We start from the raw sequence: 18,072 nt of genomic DNA on the forward strand, positions 1-18,072 counted from the left end.
TGCTAGGCAGACTTATACGGTCTGTGCCAGAGCCGGTGGTGGGAGGCAGGGATAGTGCTGGGCAGACTTATAGGTTCTGTGCCAGAGCTGGTGGTTGGGAGGCGGGGTTGGTGGTTGGGAGGCGGGGATAGGGCTGGCCAGACTTATACGGTCTGTGCACTGAAGAGGAGGAGTACAAATAAAAAAGTAGCACATATGAATTTATCTTCATGGGCAGACTGGATGGACCGTGCAGGTCTTTTTCTGCCGTCATCTACTATGTTACTATGTTACTATGCCCATTTAACCCCACTCTCTGTTTCCTATTCTTCAACCAGTTTTTAATCCACAATAGGACTTTTGCTCCTATCCCATGACCCTCCAATTTCCTCTGTAGCCTTTCATGAGGTACCTTGTCAAACGCCTTTTGAAAATCCAGATACACAATATCAACCGGCTCCCCTTTGTTCACATGTTTGTTTACTCCTTCAAAGAACTGAAGTAAATTGGTCAGGCAAGATTTCCCCACACAAAAGCCGTGCTGACTCGGTCTCAGTAATCCATGTCCTTGGATGTGCTCTGTAATTTTGTTTTTAATAATAGCCTCTACCATTTTCCCTGGCACTGACGTCAGACTCACCGGTCTATAATTTCCCGGATCTCCCCTGGAACCTTTTTTAAAAATGGGCGTTACATATGGGCGTTACATTGGCCACCCTCCAATCTTCCGGTACCACGCTCGATTTTAAGGATAAATTGCATATCACTAGCAGTAGCTCCGCAAGCTCATTTTTCAGTTCTATCAGTACTCTAGGATGAATACCATCCGGTCCAGGAGATTTGCTACTCTTCAGTTTGCTGAACTGCCCCATTACGTCCTCCAGGTTTACCGTGAAGTCAGTAAGTTTCTCCGACTCGTCCGCTTGAAATATCATTTCCGACACCAGTATCCCACCCAAATCTTCCTTGGTGAAGACCGAAGCAAAGAATTCATTCAATCTCTCCACTACGTCTTTGTCTTCCTTGATCGCCCCTTTTACCCCTTGGTCATCCAGCGACCCAACCGATTCTTTTGCCGGCTTCCTGCTTTTAATATACCAAAAAATTTTTTACTTTGTTTTTTGTCTCTAATGCTATCTTTTTTTCGTAATTTTTTTTTTTTGTTACATTTGTACCCCGCGCTTTCCCACTCATGGCAGGCTCAATGTGGCTTTCATGGGGCAATGGAGGGTTAAGTGACTTACCCAGAGTCACAAGGAGCTGCCTGTGCCGGGAATCAAACTCAGTTCCTCAGTTCCCCAGGACCAAAGTCCACCACCCTAACCACTAGGCCACTCCTCCACTCCAATCCCTCTTGGCCTTCTTTATCTGCGCCTTGCATTTGCTTTGACACTCCTTATGCTGCTTCTTGTTATTTTCAGACGGTTCCTTCTTCCATTTTCTGAAGGCATTTCTTTTAGCCCTAATAGCTTTCTTCACCTCACTTTTCAACCAGGCCGGCTGTCTTTTGAAGTTTCGTCTTTTTTTTCTAATTAGTGCAATATGTTTGGCCTGGGCCTCCAGGATGGTATTTTTGAACAGCGTCCATGCCTGTTGTATAGTTTTTACCCTCTCAGTTGTCCCCCTAAGTTTTTTTTCCACCGTTCTTCTCATTTTATCATAGTCTCCTTTTTTAAAGTTAAACACTAACGTATTTGACTTCCTGTATATAGTTACTTCAAGGTCGAAAGTCAGTAGGCAGGCGGCAGGCAAGAGAGTAAACCAGGTACAGGCGAAAGTCAGTAGGCAGTCGGCAGGCAGAAGAGTAATCCAGGTACAGGCAAAGTCAGCAACAAGGGACCAGTAGATAAGAAGCAGACTACAGAGTTAGATACACCTACCAAAGTAGAAGCTGAAGCATGGAGTCCAGGAGAGAAGCAAGGGAAGCCAGGCAGAGGAAGAGCAGACCCAGGTGGGTGGAAGCAAAGCAATCAAGGAGCCTGGAAGCCAGGCAGAGAGAGCAGAAACAGGTGCATGGTAGCAAAGCAATTAAGGAGCCTGCAACCACCGCTTTCTGAACAAACCTAGAGAGGACTACACACACATGGCTGAGGCAGTGGTAGTGAAGTGTGCGTGTCAACGGGACCCCATGCAGCTGGAGGACACTGCTTGCGTTGAGGTAGGGGTCATGACGGTGCCCCACTGAAAGAGGGAGTTTCATATGCAAAGAGAGAGCTGCATGCCACACACAGATAAGGGTCTGCGTTCCACACTAAGACCTGCAGAGAAAGAACTACACTCAACATGTGACAATGGATCTGCGTTCAACATGCAGAGATGAAAGGTTGCAGAGTAAGCAACGAAGGAACTTTAATCAACATGCCATTATAGAGCTGTCCTCAACATACAGCGATGGAGCTAAAGCCAACCTGGAACTGTACCCAACATGCAGCGATGGAGCCGTGCCCAACATGGAACAGTGGAACTGCATGGAACAGTGAAGCTGTACTCAACATGAAGCAATGGAGCTGCGCTCAACATGAAGCGATGGAGCCACACTCAACGTGCAGCGATGGAGCTGCGCTCAACATGCAGCAGTGGAGCTGTGCTCAACAAGCAAAATGCATAGATGCAGCCCCAGGGAACAGTCAGAGAAGAAGGTGCTACCAGGAGGCCAACAAGAAAGGAGCACAACTTGTGGAAATGCAGACCTGGCGCTGCACTCCCCTGGTCCAGAGGGACTACAACTACAAGAAAAGAAAGCCCCGTGCCCGAAGAGACACTCTCGGCCCCCAAGTGGTCTCTGAGCCAAAATGACTGCCCTCCTACGCAACCGAGACGGAGCAGCAGTCAACGTAGAGAAAGAACTTCTGCCAAGAGGGAGGTAAGCAGCACAGATCTGGAATCCTCTGACCATAGGGAGCAAAATGCATCCGTAAGGCAGAGAGGAAGAAATAACTCTCGCCAGGCCAGGAACAAAGAGTAAGCTGGCCACTAACACCAAACTGAGGAAAAAACAGCTAAGAGAGAGTCAAACTCCAGACCTAGAACAGAGCCACTTCCCTGCAGAAAAGTAGAGAAAAGCACAGAGCTAAGAGGCGATAATCCAGATGTACAGCAATAGATCTGCTCAGCAGGAAAGAACTGTGCTCCTTACAGAAAAAGGAAGGCGTGCCAAATGTGCCAGGAGAGAGGTGCCTGAAACTAGAAAAGGCAAAATTCGATTGTGCCAGGCTAAAATTCCCACCGGAAAGCAAGGAAGAGCTGTGGTAAACTAGTCCTAAAAAGGCACATTCCCATAAAGAGACACTGAACTAAGTCCAAGCAAAAGACTGGCAAGAATGGCGCTCCCGAGGGTACTCAGAAGAGGGATATGAGCTAACAGTTGCACACCAAGGGCAACTCGGACCCCCGCCAGAAGGAAAGTACCCTGCAGACAAACCAGAGCAGACAGGAGGGATCCATGGGGACGAGAGAGCCAGAACCTCCCTAAGGAAGGGAGGAAAAACTGCTGCCAAAACAAGAATCAAATAGCAGGGGCGCCTCAAGCAAGATGCCTGAAGCAGCAGAGACGGTCTGAAAAAATACTGACCAACAGCTGACAGGAATGAAAAAATAGCCCTGGACTAAAAAGACCGAGTCTGCAGCCAAACGGAGCCAGCGAGAGACTTCCTCCACTTTGGAAATGGCAAGCTAAGACCTCCAAACCGCAAAGGTATAAGTACCAGCAATGGGGCCGCCCTCTAAACCAGCTGCTGTCTAGGACCGTGAAGAGGAGAAAAACAACTGAGTTTCGTGATCCAGACATGAACCGTGCCCCACAAAAAAAAAATCAAAGCAACTGGTTCCAGCTCGGAAAGGTCCAAGATCAGAATCAGACGCTAGCCAGCGAAATTCAAAGAAACTTCGCAAGTGGCCCCCTAGAATACATTGCCAAAGGCGGGAAAGAGTGAAAATACCACGAAGGAACAAAATGGCCCGAAGCTGAATGCAAGGACAGTGGCTGCCAAAAACAAAGGAGGCCCAGAGAAGAAGGAATTAAAAATAAATCAGGTAACAGGCAAGAGAAAGAAGGAAAAACAAAGTTTCTTCTTCCTTTTTTTTTTTAAACAACCTTCTTCCCTGGTGACAGCAATTAATAAAGGCAGAAATTCACATATACCTATCACCACAGAAGAGAAGAACCCCACAGGGGAGACAAGTTACTCCATACCACAATCAACCATCACCCTGCTATAAAGACAGCCAGGGGAGGTAAGAGAGGGGAGGGAATCAGGGTCACTGGATATCACCCTAGCTGGCAGATGAGGAACTCAGGACCACTGGGTATCATCTAAAACTAGCCCCAACATGGCTACCAGCACACCCCTGGCTCCACTGTCACCAGAAGAGTCTGGGACAGGAGCTACCAGCCAGCAGTCCAGAGCAGCTGCACGATCTGTCCACCATCTGCTAGGAGACAGAGAAAATACTGAACATTCCAGGCTGCACGATACCCTTAAGGGACAGTTTACATGGAACTATTTTCTCTGTCTCCTTTCGCTGGTAGATGGGACACAACCCATTAGTCTGGACTGGTCTGGTATAGATGACAAGGAAGGCTCCGTTTAACACAAGACTATCTCTGCTTTAGGAAGCAGATGAAAGCTTGGTTCTTCAACCAGGCATTTAATGGAAGAAGTAACTAACTTGTTCAGGGCAGTGCCAACACAGTAAGAGGGGTAAGCACCGCAGAGGGGCGCTGACCTCTGGAGGGCGCCACCGCGGTGCTTACCCTCGCTGCTTACCTCAGCTCCGCGCCGCCCTGGGGGCTTTAAATGTTTTACCTCCAATGGTCGCAGCAGCTGAGTAGTGTCAGTGAAAGCGCTGCTGACGTCTCCAGCCTTCCCTTCGCGCTCGCTCATTCGTTCCAGTGTCCCGCCTTCTTCTGATGTCATTTCCTTGCGAGGGTGGGACACTGGAACGAACGAGCGAGCGCAAAGGGAAGGCTGGAGACGTTGGCAGCGCTTTCACTGATGCTGCTCAGCTGCTGCAACCATCGGAGGTAAAAGATTTAAAGCCCCCAGGGCGCGGAGCTGAGGAAGGGAAGGGCAGAGAGGGACATGGATGGGAGGGCAGGGCCCAGGGAGAGGAAAAATTGCTGGAAATGGAGGGGAGGGGAGAGAGAATTGCTGGATATGGATGGAGGAGGGAAGGGCAGAGAGGGACAAGGATGGACATGGATGGGAGGACAGGGCCCAGGGAGAGAGGAGAAATTGCTGGAAATGGAGGGGAGGGGAGAGAGGAGAATTGCTGGATATGGATTGAGGAGGGAAGGGCAGAGATGGACATGGATGGGAGGACAGGGCCCAGGGAGAGAGGAGAAATTGCTGGAAATGGAGGGGAGGGGAGAGAGAATTGCTGGATATGGATGGAGGAGGGAAGGGCAGAGAGGGACATGGCTTAAAGCCCACCTCTTTGCTACTGCTTTCGACTCCTAACCATGACTCTTTTACTCCATACCCTCTTATCACCCCTACCACTGCAATTTCCCCACCCCTAGCTGTCTGTTCGTCTGTCCAATTTAGATTGTAAGCTCTGTTGAGCAGGGACTGTCTTTTCATGTTAATTTGTACAGCGCTGCATAAGTCTAGTAGCGCTATAGAAATGTTTAATAGTAGTGGTAGTAGTAGACATGGATGGACATGGATGGGAGGGCAGGGCCCAGGGAGAGGAGAAATTGCTGGAAATGGAGGGGAGGGGAGATAGGAGAATTGCTGGATATGGATGGAGGAGGGAAGGGCAGAGAGGGACAAGGATGGATATGGATGGGAGGACAGGGCCCAGGGAGAGAGGAGAAATTGCTGGATATGGAGGGGAGAGAGGAGAATTGTTGGACATGGATGGAGGGGAGGAAAAAGAAAAAAAAAGGAAGGAGATGCACATGGATGGAGGGGAAGGGAGAGAGAAGAAATGCTGGGCATGGATGGAGGGGAGGGAAGAGAGAGGAAGGAGATGAGATGAGGGAAAAGGAAGAGAGGAGAAGAACTGCACATGGATGGAGAAAATAGGCAGAAGCTGGATCCACTGGACAGTCAAGTCTGTGGAGGACCCAGCTTTTACTTATGGATATAGAGCAAGAAATGAAGAAGAAAGGAGGAAAGTAAAGAAATAAATGGAAAGGAAGCCCTGGAAATGGAGTTAAGAGGACAGATAGCAGCAGAATCAGATACTGGGCCAGCATGCTCAGAAAAAGAAAGTCACCAGACAACAAAGGTAGAAAAAAATCATTTTATTTTCATTTTACCGTTTGGAATATGTCCACTTTGAGAATTTACATCTGCTATCTTATTTTGCAATGTTTAGCAATTTGTTTCTAAGAATATTGCTGACAATTCCTGTCAGTGTGGCAAGTGGTGAGCGATCATTTTCATGGTTAAAAATCATAAAAAATTATTTGTGATCAAGTATTTCGCAAGAAAGGCTTGTAAGCTTTGCCATGATTGCTATTGAGAATGATATATGTGACCAGTTAGATATCAAAGATACTAATTTCATGAACATGAAAGCATGAAAAGCTAAGTGGTTGTAAACCCTCTAGTTGTTGAGCAATCCCACAAAGATGCACTCCATCTTTCAGTTCCTATTTCCTTTGCATCTTGTGCCACACGGGGGGGGGGGGGGGGGCAACTGATAGTCTGCAGGGGGGCACCAGAGACCCTAGGCACGACCCTGGCCCAAGGAAAGAGTGAAACTCACGGACGCCAAGATGGCGGACAAAAGCCCTCCAGACTCCCCATCACCAGGCTCCTTGTGGGCAGCTGAAATTACAGAGGAAGTAAAATTGGCGGTAGAGCAAACGGTGGGGCACAAGTTGCAGCTCAATCCTTGATAAACTAGACGGGATGGAAGAACGGCATGCAGCACTGGTAGCAGATATGCACGAGGCACAGCAGCGCTTGGGGCAAGCGGAGGATGAAATTTGGAAATTAGCGGAGGTGCAGCTCAAGCATGAATCCCGTCTATCGGAATTAGAATCGAGATTGGAGGACCTAGAAAATCGTTCTAGGAGGAACAATTTGTGGTTGGTGGGATTGCCAGAGGCCCTGCCAGAAAAAAACCTTGGCGCCTTTTTGGAAAAATGGCTCCCGGAAGCGCTGGAGGAACCAGGTCTGGAGGGCAGGATGAAATTGAACGAGCCCAAAGGTTAGGCTCACGAAGAGATAACGCGGACAGACCAAGGGTGGCTATATTAAAGATCCTGAACTATTCCCATAAAGTGGAAATCTTGCAGAAGTTGAGAACTGGGAAACAGCTGGAGTACCAGGGCAGAAAAATCCTGTGCTTTCAGGATTATTCGCTAAAAGTATCAGCGGCCAGAAAGGAGTTTGCTCCCCTTTGCTCCAAATTGTTTGGGCTTAAATATAAGTTCAGCCTATTATATCCGGCTCGATTGAAAGTGATCAGCAATGGGCAAGTATTGTACTTTGACTCCTTTAGAGCAGCGAAGGAACATGTGGATAAGTTGACCGAGGCTATGGATGGAGCACATGGGCAAAACAACGGTTGAAGCATGGCGATATGGCAGAGTTGGCGGTCTGCAGGGAGCTTTGTTGGTGGGAGGAGAAGCGGCGGAGTGGAGATTTTCGTTTGGATGTTGCACCCGTTGGTGCTGGCTTGGCATGAGGATGTAATACATGCATATTTGAACTTATGAAAGAGCAAGGTTAAGTGACTAGGACAAAGAGAGGGGTTGAGCCCTCGCAGACATTATAAGAAGTCCCAAGGCCTGAGAGGGAAGTTCGAATGCCAATTGGCATGGAAGGGGTAACGTATGAGGGGAGGGAGAGGAAGGGAGGGGGCGTGGGAAGAAAGGGGGGGAGGGATGGGTGGGGAAGGGGTTGGGAGGGGAGGGGAGATAGAAGGGGGGAGGGGGGATACAGGAGTACGAATGTGGGTGCAAGATGTGAGAGCGTGGAGAGAAGGAATAGCTGGCTTCCAACATAGAAAAGTTGTAGAGCGAGGCTGGGGAGTACACCTGGGGGGTGGAGGCTGGGACGCCCTCTGGGGGAGTGAGTTACAGGAACAACTGACCAGAGCGTGGGATATGGTGGGAGGATGTCAGTGTTAAAAATCATAACCTGGAATGTAGGAGGTATACACTCCCCCATCAAGAGTTATAAAATTTTAAAAGCACTCAATGATCAGAAAACAGCAGTAGCTTTTCTCCAGGAAACACATTTATCTAAAGCTGAACATGAGAAGTTGAAACGTTGGTGGGTGGGTGAAATTGTGGAATCTCCAGTGGTAGATGGGAAAGGGGGGGGTGATTATCCTGTTCCGGAAGGGAATCCATGTGCACATTAAAAAAACAATTCGGGATAAAAGGGGTTTGTATTGGTGTCGGTTGAATTAGACAGACACCCTCTACTGCTATGCAACATTTATGCACCTAACAAATTTGAGAAGCAGTTCTATAGGCAACTTATCTGTAGGATGCAGGACATGGGTGAGGGGCCGGTGGTAATGGGAGGGGACTTCAGTGAGGTTATGGACCCAAAATTGGATCGATCACAACCAACAGCACAGGAGCTGTCCAGAACTTTGAGAGGTCTTGGGATGTTGGAGGAGGCCCTGGATGTGGTGGACGTTGGAGAACCTTGCACCAGCTAGATCAGGACTATACGCACCTCTCATGTGCACACTCTACGCTTTCCCGTATTGATTACATACTAGTAGGTAGGGATGTCTTTACTCGGGTAACAGAAGCCACAATAGGTCCCATAACGATATCTGATCATGCATGGGTATCTATGGGATTACGTTTGGACGGGGAGGGGCGGGGAGATTTCCTATGGCGCTTCCCCCGCATATCTCTATAGAGAGAGTCAGTTATACCGCACCTGAAGACATGTTGGGCTACTTTCAAGGGAATAATGCGGGCCACAGGGACGATCCAGTGCTCTTTTGGGAGACCGCTAAGGCGGTCCTCAGAGGAGAGACTATAGCATATGCGAGCTTTAAGAAGGTGAGACAGAGGGAGGTGATGCGATTGGAGAGGAGGGTGACTGCATTGAGGAGGCAATATGGAAAGGCCCATTCGCAGGAACTGCGGTCCAGTTAGTGGAGAACACAGCAGGCGCTCAATGAGCTGTTACATCACAATGCACAGAAATCAGCAGCATACTAGCATACTATAAATACCAGCTCTATCGATTTGCAAATAAGTGGGGAGGGGGGGGGGGGGGGGGGGGGGGGGGGGGGTGATTTCTAGTGAGGCTTATAAGCAGAAGGGAGGGCCCTCAGAAGATTCTTACACTGACAAACACACAGGGGGTTAAGGTGCACACTGATAAAGATGTAGCTGGGGTATTAAAAAAATTTTATGAGGAATTATATAAGCCACAGGGGGAGATCGCGACACCTAGCAGAGCTTACCTGGATAGTGTAGACCTACCCCGTCTGGACAGAGAAGAGGTGCGTATCTTAAACGCTCCCATAACGAGGACGAAGTAGAGCCCACTAGCAAGGCGCCTGACCTGATGGACTCCGAAATGAATTTATAAACTGCTCAGATCAAGAAATAGGCAAGGTACTCTCAGAGATCTTTAATATTATGACCCGGGAGGGAAGGATGCCAGCACATCCTGAATCAGGCTCATATCACAGTACTATTAAAGCCAGGTAAGCAGCACACCTCCCGGAATCCTACAGACCCATTTCACTATTGAACACAGAGACCAAGTTATTGGCTAAGATTCTGCAAACGAGGCTATCTCGGTTTCTACCGACTCTGCTTGAGGAGTCCCAGGTGGGTTTTGTTCGGGAAAGGAAAATTACAAAGAACATGAGAAAGATCCTGGGGGCGTTGGAATGGGTCAGGAGGGAAGGCCAAGAAGCTATGTTAATTAGTTTTGATGCGGAGAAGGCCTTCGATAGAGTGGACTGGGGGTTCTTGTTTGAGGTACTGTGGACATATGGCATTGAGGTTTTTTTTGCGGATGCTGTGGAGACACTTTATAAGGGACCTACGACGCGAATCAGTGTCAATGGGCTGTGCTCAGAATGGTTTTCTATTGATCGGGGAACCAGACAGGGATGCCCCTTATCACCTCTTTTATTTGTACTGACATTAGACCCACTTTTGAGGGAATTAAGGAGGAATGCAGACATAAAAGGAGTGAGTGCCCAGGGTAGAGGATTTAAAACAGTGGCCTTTGCAGATGACCTGCTGGTTCTGATCACAGATCCCCAGTCGTCATTGCGATACTTAATGGAAAGCCTACGAGAATATGGAGATTTCTCGGGGTTCAAACTCAACTTAGCCAAGTCGGAGGCTCTAGCTAGTGAGGGGGTGAGACAATCAGTGTGGGATCAATTTCCCTTGCGGAAAACGACAGAAGCATTCAAATACCTAGGGGTGCAGATGCCGCTTAATCCGATGAAACTGTATAGTTATAATATTCCCCAGTTGCTCAGAGACACCAAAGTACAGCTATCTGCATGGGCCTTGCTACCGTTGTCCTTTATGGGTAGAATACATTTATATCGTATGGTTATATTCCCGAAGTGGCTCTATGTGCTACAAGCATTGCCGCTCAGACTTTTGAGGAAAGACTTGAGGAAGCTACAGAGCCACGTGGTGAGGTTCTGCTGGGCGGGGAGAAAACAAAAAATGCAATGGCAACATTTGTCTGGGGCCCAGGTGAGGGGTGGGTTGGGTATGCCCGAGATGAGCGATTACAATCAGGCTTGTTTGTTAAGACACTTAAGGGACTGGATTCTGGACACGTCCACCTATACAGACATTGGATGGGAACAAGTTTACTTTAAGCCCTGGTCTCTGAGTTATTTGCTGCATGCAAAAAGTGAGGGACTTCCAAAGCAGGTAAAGGATAGTGTGCTTTTAAAGCCCATGTGATACGCTTGGCGGGTTTTGTTAAGATACTGGGGACAGAATCCGGAGAGTAGTGGGTTACTGTCAATTGTGGGGAATGCAGACTTCCCGGCAGGAAGAGATAGTCGGGTCTTTAGAGACCTGGAAAGGCAGGGCGTGTCCCTGCTGGAACACTTTGTTCAACCTGATGGAAAGGTAATACCATATGCGGAGTTCTCTAGGAGATGTGTGGGAGGGCCTATGACGGAACTGGCATATATGCAGTTGGCTCATTACGTCCAGGGACTGTCCCAGTCCACTCTGTCGACGGAATTTGGGGGGAAGGTTAGGGAATTTCTAGCAGGAGATGCAGTGGGGCAGGTGTCAGTATCATGGTTCCATAAGGCTCTGAGAGAATTTCAGCCTAAGAGGGATGTTAGCGAGGTGGTCGAACGCTGGAGAAAGGAATCAGGGGGGAACATAACAGAAGGGAAGGTATTAACAGCACTCAAAGGAATTCCAGGGGTAGTACACAGTGCACAGTTGCAGGAATGCCATTTTAGATCAATACACAGGGCCTATTTTTCAGGCAAACAGGCATGGCGAGCAGGGGTAAAAGACTCGGATAAATGCAGGAAATGTGGGACGAGTATGCCGTCTTTAACACATGGGATGTGGCAATGTAGGGCCATCCGGAAGTTCTGGGCAGCTCTTGCCCGATTTTTATCGGGGACTCTAGGGCGGGGAGTAATCATTTTTTTTCGATCAAGCATTGTTCAGTTCAGGAGCGGTGTGGATAATGGGGAATCGAGAGGAGAAATTGTTTCTTAGTAAGTCCTGCATCCTGGGGAAAAAATGTATACTCAATCATTGGATTTCTAGCACCCCTCCATCCTATTGGTATTGGAGGAATAAATTACATGCACTGATGCTATGGGAAGCACAAGGGGCCCGCTACTCTGGAAAAAGGAGGAAGTTGTTCATAAGAGTATGGGAAGCTTACCTAAACATCATTGCACCTAGATCCAGAAGCCAGGTGTTGAATGTTTTGGGATGAATGTGGAGTGAATGAGAGGGAGTGGGGGATCAGTGCTCTGGGGGGAATCGAGACCTTATCTTTTTCTACAAGTTAACTACAAGGAGATATATGCTCATTTGAGGGGCGCATTAGGGATCGCTCTTTGATTAATCAATGGCATCTCCATGATGGTTGGCCGAGCAGAGGATTGAGGGGTACTAAGAAAAAAAGGGCCCCTCATCTGGAATTTGCTGCTGTCAACACTAAAGTTGCCACATAGTGGAATGACATATACACTAGGGCAAAACGCTCTTATAATTGGTTGAAAGAACACCTACCCTGGTGGCCGGGGGGTGGATGGGGTAGGGTAGGGCGGGGAGGGGAATGTTAAATGTTGGTACTGGGGGAGAAATACTGCTGTATTACTACTATATTGTTTGAATATATTAGGGAGGGGAGATAACAGAGAAAGTTTGATGACTGACATTAATGTTCTGTTTTGGGGGATCAAATTTTGATGTTTGACTTTATGCACATTTCACTTTCACTTGTTGAAGATGTTTGTCTGTTTTGTCATCAATAAAAAATTGTTGAAAACATAAAAAGGTAAAAATCAGTTGTCGTAAAGAATGTCCTTGTTTCAAGTCCTTACCTATAAATAAATTCCTCTTCTTGTTACTCTTCTTGCCCCCCCTCCCTTTTTTCACCTCCTTATTTCACGGATCAATATTTGGTTTAAATATCGACAGTATCACATACCTCTGATTTTACAAGGAAATTACCTTAAAACTTCTCCTTATTTCATATCATCTAGAGCAGAGCTTCTCAACATCTGGATTGCAACCCCAAACAGAGGTCAGAAAACCCACATTTGAGGTCACGACCTGGCAGTCGCACCATTGAACGTCATTGTCCTGCTCTGCCTGGGTGTTGCATGCTTTCTGCAGCTGCGCAAACTAGGGTTGCAGCCATAGAAAGATTGGTGAGCACTGTTGTAGAAGGAGATACAAAGTGGGAAATTACTGTTCTCCTCAAGAGAGTGAACTAGGAATTCCTGTTCTCCCCAAGAGAGTGAACTAGGAATTCCTGTCAGCAAAAATACAGCAAAATTTGTTAGCCAGCATGTTCAGGATATATCTGGAAGACTGGTCCCTCACACCACTGAACTGGGCCAGTTAGTGGATAGAATTAGGGTGCAGCTCTTTGGTCCACCTCACCTTCTTGAGGAAACCAAAATTCTAATGCTAGTGGACTCCTCTGGGAATCTTTGTTTCTACCCTGGGTGTCTCGGCTGTTCTCACAACTGCTCTTAGCTTGCCTTCCAACCGAGTCAAGGTGTGACATAACAAATACATGAATAAGGGTGTGAAGAGAAATAAGATCTAGAAATTGCCTAATAGGTCCCTTCTTAGTTGTGAAGGTCAAAGGAGAGTCTAAAATCGATGATAACACCCAGATACTGGAAAGATTGGACAAGTGTGATAGAAACATTGAACAAAGAAAGTGGAGTGGTCGGGGTTGGTAATACACCAGAAATCCAACAAGCGATAGTCTTTGCTGGGTTCAAAACCATTTTATGGGTGGTAAGCCAAGCTGACAATTGAGCAAACAAGACTGTAAGGCCAAGCGATCTGGATTGTGAGGGACCACTGGGAAAATTAAGAGAATATCATCTGCATAGAAAAAGAATTTGATATTGCACTTGTATAAGAAGGGCCAGAGGACTTAGAAAAATTTTAAATAGCAGTAGGAAGAGGATAGAACCTTGAGGAACACCATGCTCAAGCAGAAAAATTGCAGAGGAGGTGATAGAAACCTAAAAACTCCTACCAGAGAGGAATTAAGTAAACCATTGAAGTACAGAGCCAGAAATACCAATAGAGCTAAGGCAAGCTAGAAGAAGAGTGTGATCAACGAGATCAAAGACAGCAGATAAATCGAGGGAAACAAGAATAACAATCTGACCAGAATCAAGAAAATAATGTAATTCACTAACTAAGGCAGTTATGGTGGTTTCAGTATTATGGTTAGCACGAACCCCCATCTGTCGGAGTTGTAGTATGTGTTGACTATCTGTAAACTGTACTAATTGATCAAAGACACCACATTCAGTAGGTTTACAGAGGAAACCAAGATTGGAGATAGGACGATAATGTTCAGGGCATAGGGGATCTAAAGAATGACTTTTAAGAATGGTTTAACTGTTGCATGTTTCTGTACTGATGGAACTGAGCTAGTAGAGAGACTGGAACTAACTAAATGCAGTGCCAAAGGGAGAAGGCAATGCCTGTCAATCTTTAGTTAGCTGGAGAGGAGAGAGTCCAAAAATGAAGAGGCATAATGCACATAACTTTGGAAAGTTGGGTAAGTGAAGGAATAGAAAATGTGGTCTAGGAAGAACAGCTAGTGTCTTGGCTATCAATAGGGTCAAGCTGAGTTGAGGAATAAGCGAGGGTACCTTTCTAATGAAAACAATGCTAATGAATTAGCAGGGGTTCAGAATTAGAGTTGGAATTGGAAGGATGATTTGAGAGAGCAGAGATAAGCAAAAACAGGGTTCTACTCAGATTGTTAGATTTAGTCAATTGTTTAGAAAAATAAAATTTTTTAGCTAAACAAAGCTGAAAAGAGTAATAATGAGAAGATCTCTTATAAGCTAAGAGAGATTCTGAAGATCTAGATTTCCTCCATTTCCTTTCCACAAGACATAATTGGTGACATAATAGAAACAGTCCACTATGATACCAAGGTTTGGGAAGTATTTTTTTGTTTGGGCGGGGCGGGGGGGGGGGGGGGGGGAGCAACAGATGAAGATTGCAAGGGCGGAGAAAAAAATGGAGGGCTAGAACAGCATTCCAGGTTGTGGTATCTTCTAAAGGCAGATCCAGGAAATTCTGGGGAATAGAACGAGCTAGTGGTGGGTAAGCAACTGGATCATCAAGAAGGAAACAACAGAAATGGGATATTTACAAGAAAAAGATTGGTCCAAGGTAAAGCAACAACAGACGGAGGAGATATGGAAAAGGAACCATTAGAGGGGGCAATGATTAAGTCGAGAGTGTGACCTACAGAGTGAGTAGGGACCTGAACAAACTGAGCTAAGTTGATGTCGCTTAGAAAAGAGAGAAGAGCAACTGAGCGCAATCAAGATGTATTGTCAACACATATGTTCCTTCGCTTTGCTCCCCAATTTGAGCCGGGCACACAGGACACTGCTTATCGTACATGGGAGGACATGGGACTCTGTGAACTAGGACAGATGTGGGAGGAGGAGAGGACAGTGTCTTTTGGGGAGCTTTGCAGGGAACATGGGCTCTCCCCCTTACAAGCTTTCCAGTACTATCAAGTGCGGGACTTTATCACGCGAAGGGCGCAGGGGGAGCTTTGTTTACCTGAAACAGAGTTAGAGCGTGGGCTGATGGGAGGGGGGGAAGGGGAAGCATATTGAGACTATATGGAGCTCTGCTTTCTTATAACAGCCCTGTGGAACACTATTTGAATAAATGGGGAGCGGCTTTAGGGGTGACATATACGTTCCCACAATGGAAATTGGCATTCAGCTCTCTGCTCAGAGTCTCAGTATCTAGCGCCATGGTTGAAAGTGGACATAAAATATTATACTGTTGGTACTATACCCCCCAGCGTTTGGTTAAAATGTTCCGTACAGGGTCAGCCCAGTGCTGGCATCAATGTGGTGCAATAGGCAATATAATATGTTTCATGTCTGGTGGAGGAGTGGCCTAGTGGTTAGGGTGGTGGACTTTGGTCCTGAGGAACTGAGTTCGATTCCCGGCACAGGCAGCTCCTTGTGACTCTGGGCAAGTCACTTAACCCTCCATTGCCTGCCGCATTGAGCCTGCCATGAGTGGGAAAAAGCGCGGGGTACAAATGTAACAAAAAAATATATATATATGTATCAGCCAGAGTTTGCAAAAGGGCATCCCAGTCGCCTTGTGTTGCAGATGGAGGAAAGTAACAGCAACAGATAGTTAGTGAATACAAAGCTGAAATACACAAAGCTTAGAGTAAGGGAAATCCAGGGATGAGAGTTCAGTTACTTTAAAAGAAGCAGGTAGACAGATTACTACACCTCCTCCTTTCCATGATGATTGACTGTGATGAAATCTGGAAAATTGACAGGAAGACTTTGATATAGATAGGATTCTTTGCCAACTCTGAACCAAGTTTCAACAAGGCATAGAACGTCCAAGCGAGAAGAAAAGAAGTCACAAATCTGATCTGTCTTTTTGCGCATAGATTTACAATAGAGTAAGCCAAGGTGAAGGTGAGATGGGACATAGGAGGAAGGCTTATGTACTAAAGAGAGAGATACCAGAGTTCTTGAAGAAGATTGTGAACCCAGTGGTATTTCCAAGGAAATCTAAACCTAGGTTTCGATGATTTAAGTAGGCAAGATCAGAAGGGGCAATTGAAAAATTAAGAAAACAGTGACCCAAAGCAAGGAGAGTTGCAAAAAAGGTGAAAAATAGCAAAATAAAGTTCACCCCCAGAGTTCGCCCCAAGGAGCATGACCTGCTCCTTGTGCATGCTCCTTCTGGTAGCTTTGCAAAATAGGGATTCAGGGCTTTCAGTATAGCTTATGTTGATGTCAGGTACGTGATGCAGACTGGGAGTGGAACAGCACCGAATTGGGACTCCAGTAATCTGAAATGACACAACATCAGCAATAACAAAAGTCCTAGCAAACACATAGGAAGGCAATGAGAAATAGTCAGAGATGCCGCTGACAGCTTGGTAAAATAGGGATTCAGGGCTTCCGGTATAGCTTACATTGACATCGGATCACGTGATGCGGGCCAGCAGTGGAACAGCATAGAATTCAGGCTCCAGTAATGTTGACGTTGGGTCATGTGATGAGGGCCGGCAGCGGAACAGCACAAAATTAGGGCTTCAGTAATCTTATCCAGGTTCTGGTAGCTTACACACAGGTAGTGGAGACCTATACTCCAGGGCAGCACCTCTCCTCCCAGGCAATATTTGGTTGTTAACTCCAATTAACAGCCAATTACTGAATTAAGTTGCGCATGCAACTGATTCTGTAAATTGTGCAAATAACTATACACATGGTGTGAATTTGGGTGTCCAACTTTATAGAATTAGGGGGTTGGGAGTCCACAAACATTTTCTAAGCACTGTATTTAGTTTGGGATTTTCTAGGAGGGGTGGCCCAGGGGGAGGGATGCAGGGCCATGTGCAGAGACCTCCTTTGCATAAGTCAGTAGGGGCTGAAGAGCAGGGCAGAAAAATGGGGCCATGTGCGAAAAATACAGCCGCTCAGTGGTAGAGCCAACAGTATTGTACAGAGCACTTACGATATATCGGTTGACTTTTATGTACAATTTATTTTATGTTTTTGTACAATGCTTTGAGCAGTAAGGACAGGCAGTGTATTAAATCAAAATAAATTAAAAGAGCTTTTGCACATTTATTTTGCTTTGCATGATAGCACCATTTTGTTACAAGGTCTTGACAGTTGTAATTTGATCCTTGAGTTATGGATCAGAGCTAGAGCAGTATTATTCCATGACATAAGATAACAAGTTGAGTGAAAGGTATTTTACAATACTGGAACATTTCTCAGCTTTGTTGTCCATTTTCTTTCAGAATAGGCACCTGTGATTTTCTTACTGTCTCCTTCCTCCAACCACATTCAGATACTGTGAAGCCAATTAGAAGGATATTCAGCCCTACACTATCCATATAGAGCTTTAAAATACACAGATAAGAAAGTTGTACATTTACCAGCTGCCAGTAAATGTATGACCTCTTTTGAAAATTGACCCCTTAGATATCCAGAAAGCAGATGAATATCTCAGCTATCTGGATAATTTTGCAGCGCTTACCTCCTTCTGTGCCTTCACTATACGGATAGTGTTGGGCCACTTAAAGGGATTCTGAGCCTGAAGCTGTCCTTTTATGGGGTAATTCTACAACTGACAGTAGGAATTTATTCTGTAAAGGAATGTAAGCATAAGTGTCTGCTTTCCTTTATAAAATACTAGTTTAACTGTGAAAATATGTGCCTCTGAGTTAGGGGTAAGCACATATGCCAGCCTGGTGTAAGTGTGTACACCTAAGTTCCAGTGATACACATTCCTAACTTACAGTGTTCTGTACGTGTGTAAATGTGTGCCCCACCCACGCTTATGTGTACATCTACCTATAAAATGTATGTATGTACAGAATAGCACTTAGGAGGAATTTTGACGCACATATGTGC

The 18,072-nt window shown here is 46.3% G+C and overlaps 1 protein-coding gene across 1 annotated transcript in view; it reads left to right on the forward strand.

Moving 5' to 3' along the window:
* BCAR1 (BCAR1 scaffold protein, Cas family member) overlaps positions 1 to 18,072 on the forward strand; it is a 504,782-nt gene that overhangs the window by 61,910 nt on the left and 424,800 nt on the right.

This window comes from Microcaecilia unicolor, chromosome 5 (genome assembly GCF_901765095.1).
Source record: "Microcaecilia unicolor chromosome 5, aMicUni1.1, whole genome shotgun sequence".
In the NCBI taxonomy this organism is placed as follows: Eukaryota; Metazoa; Chordata; class Amphibia; order Gymnophiona; family Siphonopidae; genus Microcaecilia; species Microcaecilia unicolor.